This window comes from Bidens hawaiensis, unplaced genomic scaffold (genome assembly GCF_021521415.1).
Source record: "Bidens hawaiensis isolate Kalapana, Puna unplaced genomic scaffold, B.hawaiensis_p1.1 tig00009539_1, whole genome shotgun sequence".
Lineage (NCBI taxonomy): Eukaryota > Viridiplantae > Streptophyta > Magnoliopsida > Asterales > Asteraceae > Bidens > Bidens hawaiensis.
In genome coordinates, this window is record NW_027491707.1 from 61,172 (window position 1) to 76,780 (window position 15,609).

Genomic DNA, 15,609 nt, shown 5'->3' on the forward strand with positions numbered 1-15,609 from the left:
TCTTTTACCTCGAACCTATAGTTACGAGTGTAAATATTAGTCGGAAACACAATCCGGCTTATGACCTTTAGTCTTACATCTCAATCCTCGATTGAACCTCTAGTTCAATTCATGTTTACTTGAAAACCTCATGTTTAAAAAGTAAACTTATAAACCTTTAGTTTATATTCAAAAACCCGACGTTTCTTCTTCTCCAAGAAACTTAATATTTTCTTTTATTATTTAAGAATAAACTTATTCAATAAATAATAAACTCATAACAAAGAATGTACACATATATATTTACACATATATATATGCTTATCATATTATCATATTCAATATTCAACATTCATTCTTTTGTCATGTTCATTTAATCGAGGTATCGAGCATACCCTCGACTTAAGGCCTAAGCCTTTTGAATATATTATTCAATTGTATCAAATTCAACATTACACCTAACCTTATGAAGGCGTAGGGATGCTAGGGACTTGAGCAGTACTTCGACCCTGCTCCAACTTTTACTCGATAAGCGTATCGAGAATTGCCAATTCTTCACTTTCGGAGGATTCGGACTTTGAGCACTATCATCGCCTTGTTGGAATGAGGGTGGGAAGTTGTATAGATCTTCAAGGAAACCTTTATACACATTCGAGGGGCTTGGGACACGTTTATCGAGGATTTGGGCACGTTTTACAAGATAATCGAGTGTACGAACATGGGATTTCTAGAGAGAGGCTTTAGAGAGATGTGAGAGAGAGCTGTGGTGTGCAGAAATGGGATGCTCATGGCCGATATTTATAGGCAAAATTTTGGAGCCCATCACGCTACGCGATAGGTCCTTGGCCAGGCCTATCGCGTACCGCGATATAGGCCTGATGACGCAGCCCCCCTAGACCTGCCACGTGTCGACACGTGGCAGCACCTGGTGCCACCGTGTGCCACGTGGCACACGTGTCACATTATTTTCAGCAGTCCATCGCGGTACACGATGGGTCTTTTGGTACCTGTCGCGTATCGCGATGGGTAAGAAAATATTTTCATTTTCAATCCTCAAGTTTGGAATTTGGCAATTTTAGTCCCTAGGCTTTGGAAAGTTGATACTTTTGAGCTCGAAATTTTCACGGTGTCACACCGGCAGACCCTAAAGAACTGGAAATGCATCTTTCGATTTCAATTTCCTTTGCTGCATACACTTCACAAAACCTAGGTTGCCTCTAGAACTTAGGGAGAGAATCTTTCTCTTTAGCAATGAGGTGAGGAAAAAGTGGCGCCAAGACGAACAAAGGCCACCATTTTGTGGAATCCCCAAAAACGCAATGAAGAGAAGAGCAAAACGATATGAACGATGCTTAGGTTGCGGAAACTCAGTCTCAGCATGAATATACCGAGCTAATGAGGGTGGGGGCTATTAGGCTCAATGCCGAACGATCCATTAGAGTTGAAAGTTATATTCACAACAGGATTGAGGAAGAATTAATCCACATCCTCGACAAAACCGGTCTTGACGATCTGACCTTAAAAGAGTCATTAGGTATATAAAAAAAAGCTAACCAATGAAGATATCTCAAGTCTCCCAACAAACAACAGAGTTGTATTTCACATAGAACCTTGAACCGACACAAAATACCAATCCTTACTCACACCAAAACCAGAACCCCTTTACCTTCTGATATATGCAACTCTTCAATAGGTGGAGATTTGAACTTGTTACAAGCTTATTTATCACAGGTTGCATTTTGGCTAAGAGTGTTCACATACCCACATCAAAGGTATGATCAGATATAAAACCGAGTGTGAGTGAACATTGTGAGAACGTGACGTTTTGCATAAACAAAAAGCTCAGAAAGTGTTGGTACATGTGTGTCAGTAGTTCATAGTCTAGTATTTGTAATCGAGTCTGTAATGTAATTATGTTTGTAATTATGTTTTTGTTTATGTACGTGCGAAGTTGTCAACAAGTTCGCTTAGGCGAACTTGTCAAACAAGCGAAGTTGTCAACAAGTTCGCTCAGGCGAACTTGTTGAACAAGCGAAGTTGTTAACAAGTTCGCTCAGGCGAACTTGTTGAACAAGCGAAGTTATGGACAACTTCGCCTGAGGTGAAGTTGTCGTGATTATATAAACTGTTCAGCCGTAACAGTTTAGTTTTAGCGTTTTTGTTATCAGTTTTGAGCGAGTTTGAGAGAGTGATCATTTCACGTGTTTAGAGTCTGTAATAGTGACCTCGAGTCACGTGTTCGGTTATCAATATAACGTGTTTCGGTTATTGCTCGTGTGTTTGATTTTTACATATTCTGCACTCGTATCTACCTACGCAGGGATTCCGCACCTGCGTTGTTAGCGACATCCCGTGTACGATCCGTCCAGGAGCCTACAATTGGTATCAGAGCCATCGGCTCGATTGTGAGGTTCGGGATTTCACGCGGGTGTAGAAAACGTCTCGTTTGACCTATTCGCGGGACGTGTTTTTATTGGGATTGTGTTATACTCGTGTTTGACAGTCATTTTCAAGCCATAACATCGATCGGAAACTGCTGGATTGACGAAATCAGATCTGAACAGTTTCCTTGTTCATCGGGCGAAGTTACCGTTCTTCAGGCGAAGTTGCCGTCACTGGAAGTAGGGTTTCCGCGAAGATATAAGGATTAAGCGAAGTTAACCACAACTTCGCCTACCTCATAAGTTCGCCTAAGCGAAGTTATCCTCAACTTCGCTTACTTCCCAAGTTCGCTTACCTCCTAAGTTCGCTCATTCTAAGCGAAGTTATTCTTAACTTCGCCCTGTCAAGCGAATTTAAGACCCAGCAAAGTTATCACTTTCCAGCGAAGTTAACTTTCAAGCGAAGTTATTCTTAACTTCGCCTACAGTTCTGTTTGGAATTTTTTTTAAAATTTTCGGGTTTTCGTGTTTTCGTAAAGATGTCATCTATTAACATCCCCGATTTAGTCAAGCTGGAAGTGGAAGCGGGGTCGGCTACTGAGGCCCCGAGGTTGATGAAAGGAACTGACTTCGTGGCATGGAAGGACAGATTCATCCAATACATTAAATACCAGGATGCAAAAATGTGGGTGTGCATCCAGGATGGATATATCCCTCCAACTATGCAATACGAAGGTCGTGATGTGGTTAAGAAGTATAGCAAAATGGAGGACGAAGAAAAGAAAATGTATGAGGCCGAGAGCAAGGCCCATGCTGCTATAACTATGGCACTTCCTCAAGAGGTTCTCCATACGTTCCGAAAGTACACTTCTGCAAGAGAGCTTTCGGATGCTCTGGAAAATAGATTCGAGGGAAACGTGGGTATCCGTGCATCAAAGATTAAACTTTTAAAGACCCAGTTCTCCGTCTTCAAATATTTGAAGAACGAATCACTGGATGATATTATCACCAGATACTATCATCTAATGACAGAGCTTAACAATTATTCGATTGCTTACCGAGAAGAAGAGATCGTTGAAAAACTTCTCGATGCTCTCCCACCGAAGTGGGAAATGTACACCGTTCTTATGAGGGAAGACAGAGACTTTCCTAATTATGATTTGGAAACGGCAGTAAACAAGCTCAGAACTTATGAGCTTAATATGGTTCGAAAGGAGACACCAACAGATCAGATACAAGACCCTGGTATGTATGGTGCAAAAGTTAACTCAGGCTCAAGTTCGAGGCCTGAATCTGCTGCTTATTACTCAAAAGGGGAGTCGGGTTCTGACTCTTCTCATGAAGGAAACGTTTCTGTAAACTTGAACGGTGATGTCTGTTTCGTGGCTGGAGGATCAGGTACTTCAAAACCGCAAGCATCCACGAGTGGGTTCTCTCCAAATGCTTCAAGCAATAATTATTCCAAGATGCCTATGAGTGTAAAATCTGCTGAAGAGCAGTTTGCAGTCTATGCATCCTTTATTGCTTCCTATGAAAACTACATCCAAGGGAAGATAGTGGATCCTGCTGTTCTGGATGAGGATTATGACCAGATCGATGCTGATGATCTGGAGGAGATGGATTTGCAATGGCAAATGGCAATGATTGTGAGGCGATTAAAACGGTTTATGAAGAAAACTGGGAGAAAATTTGTTGGTGGTAGGCCTGGCTTCGACAAATCTAAGGTAAGGTGCTATAATTGTCAACAAAATGGGCACTTTGCCAAGGAATGCAGAAATGAGAGAGTTGAACGTGGACAAGGCAGGCCTACACAGCACTCTGGAATTAATAGAGAGATTAATGCCATGATGACCAGAGAGGCAGGTGAATACAACTGGAACCTGCATTCAAATGAATCTGGTGAGCAGGCGAACATGGCTGAGGCTGAGGTTGAAGAATGTGAGAAGGTTGATGGAAATGAGAAAGCTACTGAAGGAGAAACAGCTTTCATGGCAGATGACAAGGATAATCGCTCCGAGGTAAGTACTAAGAATATTTGTACTAGTTGTGAGAATTTGTCTGATCAACTTACAACAATAACTGATCAGTACGTCCGTTTAGATGCTGATTTTAAAACTATTAAAGAAGATCACCATTTTACGAAAGCAAGAGAAAACAGTTATAAAATTAAAATAAAAGCATGTGAAAAAGACATTCAAAGCTTAAAAACAAAACTTGCTGAGAAAATCGAAATAATTGATCTTAGTTATGAAGTTTTAGAGGAAAAGACTAAATTGATTGCTGATCGGGATAAACAGATTGCTGACCACCAGGTGAAAGTGGTGGAACTGAACCGCAAACTTGAGCAGTTCAGGAATTCCTCGGCCATCCTTGATCACCTCGTTAGTGATCAAGGCACCTCTGCAATGAGGGGAGGAATCGGTTATCACGAGGTGCCACCACCTTTTAACCACAACTATACTTATAATCCGAGTGTTCAGAAATCTGTTGATTTTGAAGTTACTCAGACAACTCCCATCAAGGTTACAAATATAGAACCAAGTGTTAGCTGTGGCGAAACGAGTTCGCCTGGTTCAAATGTGAAAGTTTCTGTCTCGAGTCCAGTCTCATCGGATTCGGATAAGTTGTCCGAATCAGGTCAGACAAAAGAGAAGGTAGGGTTACCCACCGGTGGAGATAAAAATAAAACTTCTAAAAAGAGTACTCCACTCAACCCGTACGTCCCACCTTATGTGAGACGAACGGCTGGTAACACTGCCTCTACATCCAAAACAACATTTGACAAGAAAATGGAGAGTCGGTGTTGCTTTAGATGTAACAAATTAGGACATCTAGTTGCAGATTGCCCTCTGAAGCCGAGATTCAGAGGTGTAAAGCCAAATAAAACTGAGGATAAGCATCATTTTGTTACTACTAAAAATGAAAACTTTTCAAAATGCCAAAATGTAACTAATTCAAGTTTTCATAAAAACAAACCTCAGTTTTTCAACCAAACCACAAGATATAACACTTTCAACTCACATAGGTTTGGAAGGCATTACACTCAATCTGCAAGGAGATTTCCTAACAGGACTTACAGAAATTATCCTAATGCTAACTTGAGAAAGCCAGGGTACGGGACGTATCGATCCAAGACCAATTGGTCTTGGGTCCCAAGATTCTAACTCTTTGTTTTATTGTGCAGGAATAGTTGAACAGGGCTGCCAACAGTCTTTGGATTGTAGATAGCGGCTGTTCCCGGCACATGACAGGCAACAAACACTTGTTGCAAGACTTAAAACCTGTTCAGGGAGCGAGAGTTAGTTTTGCTGGTGAAAGCGAAGGAAGGATTACTGGTAGAGGAACAGTGTCAAATGGAAGGATGACACTTGAGAATGTAAATTTTGTGGAGGAATTAAAGCACAATCTGCTGAGTGTGTCGCATATTTGTGATAAAGATTACACTGTCCATTTCACGAAGAACGAAGCGATCGTATTGAAGCCTGGTTTTCAGATACCAGACGAATGGATAGTTATGAAAGCTCCACGTGAAACGAATACATATGTGATGGACATGAGGTCTACTGAAATGGCCACCGGAGAATCTTGTTTAATGACAAAAGCAAGCGAATCAGAATCAGAATTGTGGCACAGGAGAATGGGGCACATTCATCTTCGGAAGATGAACTTCATTGTCAAGAATGGGCTTGTGATGGGCGTTCCCTTAAAAAGTTTTAACTTTGAAGACAAATGTATAGCATGCAAGAAGGGAAAGCAACACAAGAAATCCCATCTCACCAAGAAGGTCAATTCTATTGCCGGTACTCTAGAACTACTTCATATGGATCTCTTCGGTCCAGTGAATGTAAAAAGTCTAGGAGGTACCTCTTACTGCTTGGTGATAACTGATGACTACTCACGATATTCGTGGGTATATTTTCTGAAATCGAAAGATGAGACGGCTCAAATGGTGAAGAATCTAATTACAAAAGTTGAGAACGTCATGAGTAAATCAGTTAAATACATCAGAAGTGACAATGGGACAGAGTTCAAGAACTTTGAAATGGAAATCTTCTGTCTTCAGAAAGGAATTGAACATCAATACAGCGCTCCGTATACTCCGCAACAGAATGGAGTGGCTGAAAGGAAGAACCGAACGTTAATTGAAGGAGCCAGAACTATGCTGGCAGACTCGAAGCTTCCTGTGATGTTCTGGGCTGAAGCAGTTGCTACAGCCTGCTATGTTCTGAATAGGGTGTTAACCGTTAAGAGACTTGGAAAAACATGTTACGAGCTTATGCACGGAAGGAAGCCCAACTTGTGCGGTCTTGAACCATTCGGGTCTCCTTGTTCGATTTTGAAGACTAATTCGAAATTTGGTGAAGTAGCCGATGAGGGAATCCTAGTCGGTTATGTTGTTGGGACTCCCAACAGACGGGTCTTCAATACGTCGACTTGCAAGGTGGAGGTGGTTTGTAACACCGACATTACTAGTTACCAATCGCCAAAACCAAGCAATGGACCTGCTGAGCTTTTCGACTATGTTAAGCTTTTTAAGTCGTTTAACGTACCTGATTTGGAAATTTCTGAAGAAGACGAAAGAGCTGTGACGAAGATGATACTTGATGAGGAAGAGAATCTATTGCAACGACAGCTGATTGAGAAATCTCAACCTTCCACATCAAACACTATCGGTACCCCTACTGCCTCGACTGAAGATGAATTTATTAATCCTTTTCACTCTCAGCCAGAAACAACCATTGATGAGATCTCTTCAAATTTGGAAGATAATTTGCATGTCGGTTCTGTTCCGACCACGAGAATTCACAAAAATCACCCTTTGGAGAATATTCTTGGTGATGTGTCCACCGGTGTACAAACCAGAAGAAGCTTGAATGAGCACACCTGTGTTTATACAAGCATTAAGGAAACGGGTATTCTGAACGAATGTTTGTACTCCTGCTTTATAAGCCAGATTGAACCAAAGAATTACCAAATGGCTTTAAAGGACAGCTCGTGGGTCGAAGCCATGCAAGAAGAGTTGGCTCAATTCAAAAAAAAGGAAGTTTGGACTTTGGTTGAAAAACCAAAGAATGTGCATGCTATAGGCACAAAATGGGTGTTCAAGTGCAAGAGAGATGATAAGGGGATTATCATAAGAAATAAGGCGAGGCTGGTTGTTAAAGGTTTTAATCAGCAAGAGGGTATTGATTACAATGAGGTGTTCGCTCCTGTAGCCCGGTTAGAAGCGATTAGATTGTTTTTGGCATTTGCTACACTTAAAAAGATGAAGGTATTTCAGTTGGACGTGAAGAGTGCGTTCCTAAATGGGAAAGTTGATGAGGTTGTGTATGTTGAGCAACCTCCGGGTTTTCCTGACCCAGACTTTCCTGATCATGTATACAAGTTGAGCAAGGCGCTGTATGGGTTACATCAGGCACCTCGTGCCTGGTATTCAACGTTATCAGACTACTTGCTGGAAAATGGTTTTGAAAGGGGTTTGATCGACAGTACGTTGTTTGTGAAGAGAGAAGGAAGTGACATCCTGCTAGTTCAAGTCTACGTGGATGATATCATATTTGCTGCATCAAGAGTATCCATGTGTCAGGATTTTGAGGCTGTCATGAAGAAAAGATTCGAGATGAGTGCTATGGGTGAACTAACTTTCTTTCTAGGATTGCAGGTTGATCAGAAGAAGGACGGGATGTTCATTCATCAGACGAAGTACGTTCATGATGTGCTCAAGAGATTCAAGATGGAGGACAGTTCTCCATATGACACTCCAATCTGCGTCAATCACAAATTGGGCGCTGAATCAGATGGTGACGCAGATGTGGACCCAACTCTTTATCGGGCGATAATAGGTTCATTAATGTATTTAACTGCTTCTAGGCCTGATATAGTGTTTGATGTTTGTCTTTGTGCTCGTTTTCAGGCAAACCCAAAGGAATCTCACCTGAAAGGTGTGAAGAGGATTTTGCGGTATCTCAAAGGCAAGCCGAAGCTAGGGTTGTGGTACCCAAAGGGAGGAGACGTTGAACTAGTGGCATATTCAGATTCTGATTATGGAGGATGCAATCAGAGTCGGAAGTCAACAACAGGAGGCTGTCAGTTTCTTGGAGGAAGATTAGTTTCCTGGCAGTGCAAGAAACAGACATCAGTCGCCATCTCTACATGCGAAGCTGAATACATGGCAGCATCCAACTGCTGTTCTCAGGTTTTGTGGATTCAGCAACAATTACGCGACTATGGTCTGAATTTCTTACTCACTCCTATTTTAATTGATAACACTGCCGCCATCTCAGTAATTAACAATCCCGTGAAGCATAGTAAAACTAAGCATATTGACATTCGTCATCACTTCATACGGGATTGTGCTGAGAAGAAACTGATCAAGATCGAAAAGGTTGATACACTGGAAAATTTCGCTGATTTGTTTACAAAAGCGTTTGATAAATCCAGATTTCAAAACCTAATTAAGCTGAACGGGATGATCAATCCCGAGTAACCATGTTTTTATGTTTATTTAAAAAAATAAAAATAAAAAATGTCATTATTGCTTAAAATTAGTCGGTTACCTTAGTTTGATGGACATATCCTCGGATATGTTTTGGTCCTCGTTTCGACTTAGAGAATGAGGATCGCCATTAACCAGAAGACTGAAAGTGACCGGGGCAGTTATGACGTGTGTTCTTTCAGTCGCTGAAAATTAGTCGGTCATTCTTAGTAAAAAGGACACATACTTGTATGTGGTCGGTCCAGTTGATCCATTGGATCTTCAGGATTGCCGTTTACCTGAAGACTTTGACGTGATCGGGGCGATTGAAATCAAAAATTTTATGGGAAATGAAATTACTTTTCAAGTCTAATACTTCGTAAGAAGTTCTTTTCTATGTTTAACAGAAAATTGATCCAACCTTGGAAAATGATATATATACTGATTGTGTGTGCTTAACTAGTGAAGTTATTAAGCTTAAAAGGCATTAGAACAGTCATTGTATGTCAAGGTAAATTTTTAAATGGTGTGTAAAAGTCTATGTGATACAACTTAAATGTACTTGATTTTACGTGGAAACTACTTAAGAGTTTTCCATGTGTCCGTATATATCTTTCCGCTTGATTGGCAGAAAAGCGTTTTCCCAGTCATACACGAGCCCATAAGTGTTCTGATTCCCGTGAAGAAAGCGTTCCAAGACACTGCAGTGATCCAGATTCGGGACTTGCAGATGCTTATTACTCTGAAGTCAATAAGTATGTTATTATAAAAAAAAATAAAAAAAAAATAAAATAAAAAAAAAACAAAAAGGAGAAAAAGAAAAAGAAAAATATATTAAAATTCATACTTATGAGATACTGTAACTTTCAAGATTTCAAGACTTCTCTACCATTGAGTAAGAGTGAAGAACGGGAAGCAGATCAAGAATACTTACAAGTTAATCAGACACTATGGGTCGAAGTCAACTCGGGGTGACTAAGGGAAAACTAAATACGCCTCGTGGATAGATAGGAAACATCGAAATCTCTGAGTTATTTTCCATTTAAATTTTGAGTCTTCATCTAACTCGTATCACAGAAACTATGAAAACCGCTTTAAGTTTTACCTGCTTATAAGCTGTCACTATATGTCATAATACGGCTAAACACGGATCTATGTGAAAGTCACGTAGTTAGTATGATTCCTGTTAGGATCTTTTCTAAAAACGTAGTGGTCACTGACTAGACTGAAATTTGATCCCTTATTTCGTTAATTTTTTATAAGTTTTTCTACTTTCGTAGTTGTATTATTTTCTAACTGGTTACTTGGACATGATCATTTTTGTTTAACTCTTTTTGGAAGTTTCTAATGTTTATTGCAAAATTCTTCAAACTTAAAGGTTTGATTTTGAAATTACGGGCGAAGTTGTTGAATTAGGCGAACTTGTGCTTAACTTCGCCTAGGCGAAGTTAAGCGTAACTTCGCCTGAACCAACTCTGCCCTATATAAGGATTTTTAAACGGAAACTGTTCATTATTTTCAACTTTCAGCGAAGTTATTCCGAGTTTTCCGGCGAACTTGTGATTTTTTCCGGCGAACTTGATTTCCTTTCCGATTTCGATCTTTGTTTCCGTTTCTTGTATCAATTAAGGGTATGTGTTGTCGATATCTCTCACAAAAATACTCGTTCATTATCGTTTTACCCGGTTCGAGACCTCGGGTTGTCGGACCTTCAAAACCGAGTTTTTCAAAACTGGTGTTACGTGTTCATGGACGAGCTTTTCGTCTTAATACCATTATTATGTGTTGTTCTTATCTCCTGGATCGTCAAATCATCCGAAATCATCGGATCTAGGGCTTATGAATCTGAACAGTCGCCGTTTCAGATTAAGGCGAAGTTAGGGTTTAGGCGAAGTTATCCGCAACTTCGCCTGTGGCTTAATTTCGCCTAAGGCGAAGTTGTCCACAACTTCGCCTGAAGCTTAATTTCGCCTGAGGCGAAGTTAACTTCGCCTTGAACTCAAATTCGCCTGAGGCGATGTTGTGATAAGGCGAAGTTATCATCAACTTCGCCTATATCAATTTACTTAACAGTTATTTAGACGAACTTACAGATGAAGCGAAGTTGTTCCCAACTTCGCCTGTAAAGGTTTAATCACAACTTCGCTCGTGGTACAAGGCGAACTTGTGAGTTGTTTAACCGTTCTCTAACTTGTTTTGTTTAGTGAAGATATGGCTGCTGTTGGCGGTGCTGGTGGTGACGACGGTGATGATCAAAGACAGTTCTTTCCGGCCCATAACCAGTACATCACTTTAGATCCAGATGCAAGAGGTGTGGAAGACTACAGGGAGATAATCACATTTCTCCAGCGCTCAAGGATCTTTCATGCGATCACTACTACTCTGCCCATTTCGCTGCCTAACATTGAAGACTTTTGGCAGACGGTTTATTATGATTGCAGGCCTGAGCCCCCTGTGATGCGAGCAACCGTAAATGGTCATGATGTGCAGTTTTCTTCTGAAGATATACGGTTGGCTTTGCAGTTTGGAGAAGAAACAAGGGATGACCCAACGGAGTTTGCAGCTCCTTTTCGTGATGGGGCGTACCTGAGGACGGGTTATTCGGGTCGGTTGGGGGACACACAGAGGAGGAAAGGTTTTTTATTGGATCAGTGGCGCTTCCTAATGCATGTCTTGATTGTATGCATGTCTGGGAGGAAGGCAGGAACGGATGGGATGGGCGCGACGATGCAGTCTGCCATGACTGCCCTGACTTACAACCGACGATTTTCATTTAGTCAGCTGATATTTTACGAGATTCATCGTCTGAGGAGGGCTGTGGCGCGCGAGAGATTTATTATGTATCCTCGGTTCTTACAGATGATTCTCAACCATGTCGCTCCGTCGCTACCGCAGAGACGCCCTATTAGATACGTCGAATGTGTGACGAAGCGTATCTTTGCTCAGTGCCGCACTTCTAGCACTCGTAGCAAGCCTGAGCTGCGTCCCAGGCATACTCCACTGTTCGGGTAACTTATCAACCCGAAGTATGTTCCTGCAGGAGGGGACGAGTTCAGAGATCCCCAACCACATCAGGCGGCAGCACCCCATGCTATACCAGCTGCGCCTGTTGTATCTACTGTTGCCTCTGCTGCTGTGCCAGCTGCTGCATCTCCTGCTGTTTCCACTGCTGATGACGTTGACCTTGATGCTGCTTTTAGCGGCCAAGGGTTGTTTGATATGGATGTCTCAGGTTCTCAGGTCATGGAGGTTACTAGAGCAGTTACTTCGGTAGCTGACTCCGATCTTGACGAAACATTTGCTGAAGCGAGACGACTGATGGTGTCTCGGGAGAGAACTACTGGAAAGAGGCCGAGAACTGTTGACGAGGACGATGAGGAAGTTGATGAAGAGGAGGCAGTTCAGCTTGTGCTCAGACGTTCAAGAAGAGAACGGACAGGTATGGGTTCGGGAGCTGGAGAATCTTCAAGGCTGGTACGTTTTGCTCCACCTGCCTTGTCTGGTGTGTCTCTTATTCCTTCTACAGCACAGGTTACTGCTGTCCAGACGTCGGCTCCAACAATTGTGTCTCTACCACCCCAATCGAGTACTCCATTGGTGGTAGAAGCACGATTTGTTGAGTCCACCGTCACTACTACTGCAGGGTTACCAAGTGTACCACCTGCGGTCACTTCTGCTGCTGATGTCCCTCCAACTCCAACGCCTACTTCAGACTCCGAAAGGATTGCATCGCTAGAGCGGATTGTTGCTGAACAGTCAAAGACCATTCAAAGCCTAGTGGAATCCAATCGACTGCAAGCCTCCCTCCTGGTTGAACACGGGAAAGTAATAGATGCCTTCAAAGCGTTCTTGGCATCTCAGGGGGAGAAGACTTGTAGGGGAGATGAGTTGAGGACAAAACGAAGAGAAGATCAAGACGATGATCCCAATGCACCGCAAGGTGCAGGTGGTGAGCTGCCAAGAACCTCTCAGGCTCTTGGGGCTTCCACAGCTGAGGGGGAGTCTACAAGCGCAGCCGGTGACGACGTGGTAGCGGTTGATGATGTTGAAGATGTCATAGACGCGTTGAAAGAGCTGGATGAGGATGATGAGTTTATGATTGAAGAAGATGTGCTGCCGGTTGATGAGATCGAGAAGATCGGTGAGCAAATTACTGTTGAGAATGTGATAGAGGAGGGGGAGATTGTAGATGACTCCGTGGAACACGAGATTCCGGAGGTTGAGATGCCGGAGATGGGTGGTAAGACTGTTGAGGAAGATACTGAATGGGAAGAGCAGCCGAATTGGAAGGAGGGCTGTGCTCACTGGTTCGTAAAGACGAAGAAGCCGGCGGTCCCTAAAATGTTCAAAAAGAGTTACAATATTAAGGGATACGCTGAAGCAAAGAAAGGTATTATCTGCTGGATATATGATGAGCAGCTGCGGCTCTTCGTGATCAAAAGATATGATGGCATTCAGTACTTCAGGAGAACGTTGAGATCTCTAAACACACTGCCTGAATGTGAGTTAAAAGATTTAGCCAGATTGGGGTTGATAAACCGAAGTGAAGACAACATGGCTAGAATCATCGGGAAGATCGTGTGGAAGGAGTGTATTAAGGAGAAGAAGTTTGAGCTGATGAGACCACAAAAGGGGAAACTTGTCGAAGACAAGGATAGAGGTCTGAGAGCTGATGGAAAGCCTTGGATGATAATGAAGTATAAACCGATCCGGTGCCTTAAAGAAGTACCGATGAAGCTCATGCCCAAGGACGTGCTCAAAGACCTAAAATGGTGGTTCGTGGACTGTGAGACAGCGGAGGCGGTAATGGAAGATGTGGATGAACAAGAAGTGCTTAGGGTTTACGACCCGATGCATCTTGTTAATCTATCGCAGGCTGATCTGAAGATGCTCAACGAGAAGAAGATCTTCTACATTCCTGCTTGGAAGGATCAAGCTAGGAAATATCAAGGGGTGGTGTCGGTGTGTGTTAGAGAGGGAGCGCACAAGTAAAGATGCAAGATTACAAGACTCAAGCTATGAAGATCAAGATATGAAGCTACTGCCAAGGGGGAGTCTGTTGGTACATGTGTGTCAGTAGTTCATAGTCTAGTATTTGTATTCGAGTCTGTAATGTAATTATGTTTGTAATTATGTTTTTGTTTATGTACGTGCGAAGTTGTCAACAAGTTCGCTTAGGCGAACTTGTCAAACAAGCGAAGTTGTCAACAAGTTCGCTCAGGCGAACTTGTTGAACAAGCGAAGTTGTTAACAAGTTCGCTCAGGCGAACTTGTTGAACAAGCGAAGTTATGGACAACTTCGCCTGAGGCGAAGTTGTCGTGATTATATAAACTGTTCAGCCGTAACAGTTTAGTTTTAGCGTTTTTGTTATCAGTTTTGAGCGAGTTTGAGAGAGTGATCATTTCACGTGTTTAGAGTCTGTAATAGTGACCTCGAGTCACGTGTTCGGTTATCAATATAACGTGTTTCGGTTATTGCTCGTGTGTTTGATTTTTACATATTCTGCACTCGTATCTACCTACGCAGGGATTCCGCACCTGCGTTGTTAGCGACATCCCGTGTACGATCCGTCCAGGAGCCTACAGAAAGCAAAAGTTCTCTCTTATTTATCATTAACATAAAGATTGGTTATTTTGTTTCATCTTGTTGGAGATCGCTTAAGGAGTAGTCATAATCCAAAATTTGCTGTTTCTAGAGAACATTTATAAGGCAATTGCTTGAGGCAAAGCAACGTTCAAGTGTGGGGATGTTTGATGTATATAAACATATACATCTTTTCGGCATCAAATAATCTCTAAAAACTGCAAATTCTATTTAATAACATAGCATAATAGACTACTTATCATATTAAAACATAATTTCATGTGAAACCAAACCTCAAACGAAGAAACAAGCGGAAAGACGAAGAAAAACAGAAGAAACACGCCCCCATGTTTCAAGAAACACACCCCCATGCTTTTAGAACAAGAAAAGACAAAAACTGAGAACAAAAGCATGGGGCCGTGCACCAAAATCACGGGGCCGTGGACGATATCACAGATAAGACAAACTGAATTTAGCACATGCCATTAAAAATCACGGGACCGTGCATAAAAAATAACCGTGCCGTTGCCAGCTCACACAAAAAGACAAAACAAATCTAGCACATGTCAATAAAAGTCACGGGGCCGTGTTCAACTTGCACGGGGCCGTGCTCGACCTTCCAGAATGCCTATAAATAGTGGTTCATGTTGCATTCAACAAGTGTGCCTTGAAAAGAATTCTCTCCGGTTTTCACTTATAAAAACACACACTAACACTCACTTTGAAGATCTAGTGAAGAGTTTGAAGGTTTGGAGTTCATCACCACTAATCATCATCATCAACCATCATCACCATCATTAAGAAGAAGGATTCATCTACATTTGGTTAGATTGTTCTAAGTTTAATCATGTATTTGTTGTTATCAATCATCTTAAGGTTTATCATCATGCTCATTATGAGCTAAACTCCTTTTACCATCTAAAATCTATGAAGAAGCTTTGTTTTACTTGATAATTAATCAAGACATGTGATGTAGTCTAGTAAAGTACATGGTTAAATTACAGTTATCTTTTGATGAGAAATGTTTCACAATCTTAAATCACTAAATCAAAGTTGGTGATGGTCAATATCATTGGCAATCGTTCATGATCGATTCATGTTCTTGAAAGATAGAAATACTTTGATACATTATCGAAACATGGATCCTTATATTGTACTTAGAAATGATGAGATATAAGTTATGGTGTATT

General features: G+C 41.7%; 1 long non-coding RNA gene across 1 annotated transcript; it reads left to right on the forward strand.

The window, feature by feature from the left end:
- Positions 1 to 1,348: 1,348 nt before the first annotated feature.
- LOC143532642 (uncharacterized) lies at positions 1,349 to 14,730 on the forward strand. The gene is made up of 2 exons (XR_013135210.1): positions 1,349 to 1,830; positions 14,426 to 14,730. It is a non-coding gene; the product is annotated as an uncharacterized LOC143532642 (long non-coding RNA).
- The last annotated feature ends 879 nt before the right edge of the window (positions 14,731 to 15,609 follow it).